Source organism: Pygoscelis adeliae, unplaced genomic scaffold, assembly GCF_000699105.1.
Source record: "Pygoscelis adeliae isolate BGI_AS28 unplaced genomic scaffold, ASM69910v1 Scaffold78, whole genome shotgun sequence".
NCBI classification, from domain to species: Eukaryota; Metazoa; Chordata; class Aves; order Sphenisciformes; family Spheniscidae; genus Pygoscelis; species Pygoscelis adeliae.
The window spans coordinates 1463019-1469198 of NW_008825409.1; positions in this window are offsets into that span (position 1 = coordinate 1463019).

Genomic DNA, 6180 nt, shown 5'->3' on the forward strand with positions numbered 1-6180 from the left:
GAATTCACTTAAATATCGCACTTTTCAGAAGAGTGTAAATGGCGCTATTTTACTTATTTTAGCCCGCAGCGCAGTGTCTATTCTAAAGCTTATATGCTTGCCCCTCGCTTTAAAGCTGAGCTCGTACTTCACTTTAAAGCTGACACAACTAGTACAAAATTAAAATGGACAGCCTGATCAACCGCGTTCCCCACCCACATCATGCAAATCAATCAACCAGAATGACAAGAAAAGTGCCCAATGCTCCCTGAAGGCTCAATTCCATAACTTTCAAGCTTCAATTAAAGGAGCTTTCTTCGATGTTCCATCTCAAATTCAAATGACACAGAACTTAAAATGGGCTCCTGTTATACTTTAGGGAGTGGTAATTTTGAAAGAAACAAAATATGTTTTATAGAAAATTAACATAATGCCACATTGTTTCTCTTGTGCAGCTATATTAAATATATATACTGGGTTCATTTAAATAAGATCCATTTAAATATGCTTTTCATGGTTAACTGCTAAATGTAAAGCATTTGCAAATTTTAGACAAAGCAAAAATTATTTGACACTTCTTTCCTATGAATCGTATTTTTTTAGATTCAAAAAGATATATCCTGAAGTAGGGAAATACTGTTATAGGTGAATGCAAGAAAACATAGGTGAGTTATAACAATATGTCTCCCTCTCTCATAATTTAGAATAATTATATGTTGCTGATAAGAGGAAATCATTGAGTGGCAATAAGGAGGAGTAAAGGAAGACCAAGCCAAGAAGATAATTTGAGATGTATGCTTGTCAGTGACAGAAAGGCCAATATTCATGTAAATACATATTCACCATACTACTGATCAGATAATCAAAGTAGAGATAAAAATGAGTACTTAATTTTCTATATGTGTATGCACAGAGTAATTTCCCAGCAACATATGTACTCTACAACATTCTGCCTAAGTTTAAATGATTGAGTTGATTGTACTTTCACCGTTTCCCTTAGATACACGTTTTTACAGTCTGGTACATTTTCACTGTTTAGGACTAAGTGTAACATTGTAAGTACACCCCCAGTGTCAATTTTTTCATGTACCCTTCCACCCTGTTTAACCAATATTTCATGATGCGTATTTCACGAGTCAGCGCCTAACATGACTTGCTTCATACATGCCTGTAAGTAAATGTAGGCACTTTTGGCAATCTCAGCTGAAGTGTGGGATGAGGGTAACGTCCGCGAAGACTGTGCAAGCACATAGATTACTTTGGCCAGAGAAGTTACTGTCTAACTGCTGAGCAGGGTTCACTGCCGGTGTGTGTACTCCCAGTCTGTATTCACTTAAACCAGCGTTTTGTGATGGTGCGAACATACCTTAAGTCACTTAGGGTTTTTTTGGAAAGTTCACTGTTGGCTTATGTTTTTAAAAGACTGAGATTTCAAAATATATCTCTTGATCGTGAGATAAGGAAGGTTATTAGAACTTTAGTCTCTCTGGAAGTGGAGTGAAGCTTATACTGTGCATGCGTATGCGGATCTATCTATAAGTCAGAGCGACCACAACGTCTGCAGCTCGGATTGCTAAACATTTTCCTTATAAAGATCCAGTTTCAGTTACAACTGTGCCAGAATTTAATTATTTGGGATGAAGTTTCCCATCATGAGCTTCTGCCTCAGGCTGAATTGAGTTTAAGCATAATTTAGCCTTTTCAAGAAGAAGAGGTAGGATAAAGAATTGCTAACTGAAAACAAACACACAAAACCCCTCTTTGTAACTATCTATTGAGAAGCTTTAGCATGTCCATGATTCCGACAGCAAGGAGTCTTTTGCTGACCCTCTTAAATTTGGCTGATTAACTTCTGAAAATCTGTGTGTGTGCACATATATATACACACATATACGTATTTACTCAGTAGAGGCTTGCTGGCCTTGACAACACAAGCCTAAAGCATTTTCCCCCCACAGGTGATACAGACTACAGCCATGGGTTGATAGAGGCCTCAGGAAGTCATTTTCTCTACTCCTCTCTAGTAAGGGATCAATCCCTAGATACAGGCTATTTACTTAAGCTGCACTTAAAACATGCAGTGAAAGAAGTTCTGCCATTTGCCTAGGTAGCTCGGTTTATATCTAGAAAGATTTCTTCTAACGTGTAATTGCAATCTTTGCTTTGAATGAAGCTGTTTGCACTTCAACCCAGCCACAGGGGACGTTGTACGTGACTGAAGACAGTTGTCTTGTTGTCTTGTGCCCATCCCTAGCCTGTCTAAATCTTTAACTTTTCCTTATTAGACTTGTTTGCTGAATCAGTTATTCATCTTTCCTCTAGGTTGTCCAAAACTGGATACTAAGTGTGACAGAATGACTTTACCCCTCTCTTAAAACATGCTCTGTGCTTTGCCTCCATCTAAGTCACAGCTCAGCAGTGACCAGGACTTTTTCCTGCTAACCTTTCCCTGGCTACTAACACCGAGAAAAGAAAGCCAGTCTAAGCTGTGAAATCAGGCTGTCGTTTCATGAACTTGCTAAAGGTAGCAGAAGCCGGCTATGCTGCTCAAATAAGCAGCCTTCTCTTCTCCCTCAACTTTTTACAGTGCTACACTTTTCCTCCTGTCACTGCAAGTGTACCTAACTGGAGAACCTACCTATATTAAAAGTAACACTACCCACAATTTTTTTCCTTACCTAGTTTTAATCGGTATCTGATCCCTGGCTAGGTAGCTGCACAAACTGCTATCGGAGGTCTTTGCTACTGCCACAGCACTTCCGGGTGATGCGGAGGAAGTCACTCCAGCAGGACTTTTCCCTCTGATCCGTAACTGAGTAAACTGAACAGAGGTTCAGGTTGCGATATTTTTTTTTATTTAAAGAAGTGCTCAGAGATGTGAATAAACAGATGCAGGAACTGTGATTTGAAAAACTGTGTCCTAGATGTCTTCAGCTGGATACTCAGCAGGATCAGAGTAGCCATCCAGGTTGTAGGTGTTAACGCGTGCAGTGAAGGCAGCTGTCTAGACATGCAGTGAATGGGAGACGATCCTGCAAAATACAGTGTGTTTATGTAATTACAGAAAGTAATAATGCCTCTGCCACAAATGTGAAATTAAGACAGATAACCTGTTGTGTTTTGGGTTTGTTTTTTTTTGGGGGGGGGGGGGTTCTGTTTTTTTTAATTTCAGGCTGTTATTTTCATGGAATTGGTATTTTGTCCACACTTTTTATTGTGTGATAGGAAAATGACTGATAGGTAATTAATTAATATTTATCTAATTTAGCACATTTTTAACAAATAGATCACGCGTAGGAACATTCACATACAAAAGTGTTTTTGAAACATAGCTATTTTTTTATTAGCTGATATCACATTTGGTGGGAGGGATGGTCTATCGGTGGGAGAAATTCACCAGTGCTCCTATGGTATCCTGTGTGCGGCAGTCATAGCTATTATATTGCTTCTTCTCTTCCCTGCTCTTAATCAGTATAGGGTTCTCTGCCTTTCCATACAACCAAGGAATTTGGGAAAGTGCTTTCCAAGAACAGAATTTGAAATTTTTATTTGAAATGAATATTTCAAATGAATTTGAAATGAATATTTGAATATTTGAACATTTGAAGTGAATATTGAAAACATAATCCAGGAGTGTAGCACAGGCTGGGATCTACCTGGCTGGGGAGCAGCTCTGTGGAAAAGGACCTGGGGGTCCTGGTGGACCACAAGCTCAAGTTGAGTGAACAGTGTGCTGCTGCGGCAAAGAAAGCCAACAAGATGCTGGGTTGCACCGGCAAGGGCATCACCAGCAGAGGTAAAGAAGTCATTATCCCACTCTACTCAGTGCTTGTCAGGCCACACCTGGAATACTGTGTTCGGTTTTGGTCCCCACTATGCAAAAAAGATGTGGACAGGCTGGAGAGGGTCCAGAGAAGGGCCACAAAGATGATCAAAGGACTGGGAAGCCTGCCGTATGAGGAAAGGCTGAGAGAACAGGGTTTGTTCAGCCTTGAGAAAAGAAGGCTTAGGGGAGACCTTATCACCACGTTCCAGTACTTGGCTACAAAGTACTTGGCAAAAGGGTGGCTACAAAGAAGATGGAGACTCCTTTTTTACAAGGAGTTACATGGAAAAGACGAGGGGTAGTGGGTACAAGTTACTCCTGGGGAGATTCCAATTGGACACAAGAGGAAAATTTTTCACAAGGAGAAGAATCAGCCATTGGAATAATCTCCCCAGGGAAGCGGTGGATTCCCCAACATTGGACACTTCTAAGATTCAGCTGGACAGGGTGCTGGGCCCTCTTGTCTAGACCATGCTTTTGCCAAGAAAGGTTGGACCAAATGATCCTTGAGGTCCCTTCCAACGTGGTATTCTATGACTCTATGATTCTATAATTCTATGAATTTTGGAGCTGTAAGTAATTGCATGTAATAGAAAGCTGTTTGTGCCCATTAAATCTGCAGCTCCCAGTCCATAGAGCAGGGGGATACTCTTCTTCACTGGTAAGACTGACGGTGCTTGATACAACAGGCAATAGTTTTAACATAGAGGAAGACTGGGATTAGGTACTTGATTCAGGGTCCAACAGGATGATTTCTGATATTGTAATGAAAGGGTTGTCCAGCTGCACAGCTTTAGTCCTGCTGGAACCACAGGAATTGTACAACAAGATCATATGCCTAATACACTCCTATTTCATCTCTGAAAGTCATCAGGCCCTGACTATGATTAATTGGAATGTATTGGCTACCATGTCACTAAATTCATGCTTCTATAGACTTACATGGGACGATGTGGAGGGCAAGACGCAGTAACCTTTAATATGAGGAGCAGGAGCTTGGCCCTTGGCCATGTGTTAACTTCATGTATTTGTTATGTAGCACATTTTACTGCATTCCTTCTAAAGGAAGAGGTGATGGCTATTGCTTACGAAGTACTTCGACTGTTTGGAAAATGCCGAGCACCAGTTTAAAGGAAGTTTAACTTCTTCCGTGGCACACAAAGTGTTAGAGGGGTCTAACCTGCGCTCATTAAGAAGGAGAGGTTCTGCTAGAAACACACTGACCTAATGGGCTGATCTGGGATGGCAATGCCAGGGCTTTTTTACAAACTCTATCATTCCGGAGTTAAATATTCCCACACTCTGGAGGAATGTTACAGAGTTAACAAATGAACTTATTCCCGCTTCGAGTCTCAGAACCAGTTAACGAGAATGAAGCCTGTTGACTTTGAATATTTCATTAGGATTTAAATGTGTGGAAGATTAAGTCTATGCACCTTTCATAAATGAAGAGGGATTAGGTTATTAGATGGCTTCCTCAATCAAGTCTTTTGGATAGATCGTTCTTCAGGGTAGGTATTAATGAGCATGTTTATGAGCGTAAGAAGAACCGTCCAGAGGAACCCGCAGGAAATCTGAAAAACCCTGTGAATCAGCCACGCTGAGCCGCAGTGTGCATTGTCCCTGGTGGGAAAACGTGATACAGCTATGCTCCTCCCAGTACTCAAATTTAGATAGGCACTACTGTGTAGACATGCACAAACCGGCTCCCGTTCTCCTGCCTTCATTGCATCTGGAGTTGCTATCTTCAAGCTACTTCACCCAAAGTAGCCGGCAAAGCGGCGTACCGAGGAACGGTGGACTGGATGAGCAGTACAGAGCAGGCAGGCTGCAACAGCCAAGTAGCGTTTTGGGAGAGCCGCCTCTCCACTGGAGGCATATTTATACTATGTGATGCAGCACAGAGGTCCCTGAATTAAGTTTGGAAAGGGTAATTTGGAATTTGAAACAATATAGCCGTGTCAAGGAATAGTCTGATATGCTTTTCTCTGGCACGACTCTAGTTTTCTCTGGATCCGTCTCTCTTGCACAGAGCTTCTGGCACAGCAGTTCACTCTCTCCCCGGCCCCACCGCTGCATCTGCGTTAAGAGAGATGTCCGAGGACAGAGTCCAGAACAGATCAGGAAAATAACATCCGACTTTCACACATTTTTGGAGAGTTTTTGTGTATGCTTTAACCTGGACCGTTTCATTGATCTCATTTACAGTTGCATTAGCACAACTGTGCCACAAGGGCAGGAACAAGCATCTGGAAATTTCTTTAACCAGCTTTGCCACTGGGAGGAAACATACCACCGGACTGCTTGGCCATTCAGGTGTTCTGCTTCAGTTAATTAGCTCTGTTGGAAGGCTCAGCTAATTAGCATGGGTGTAG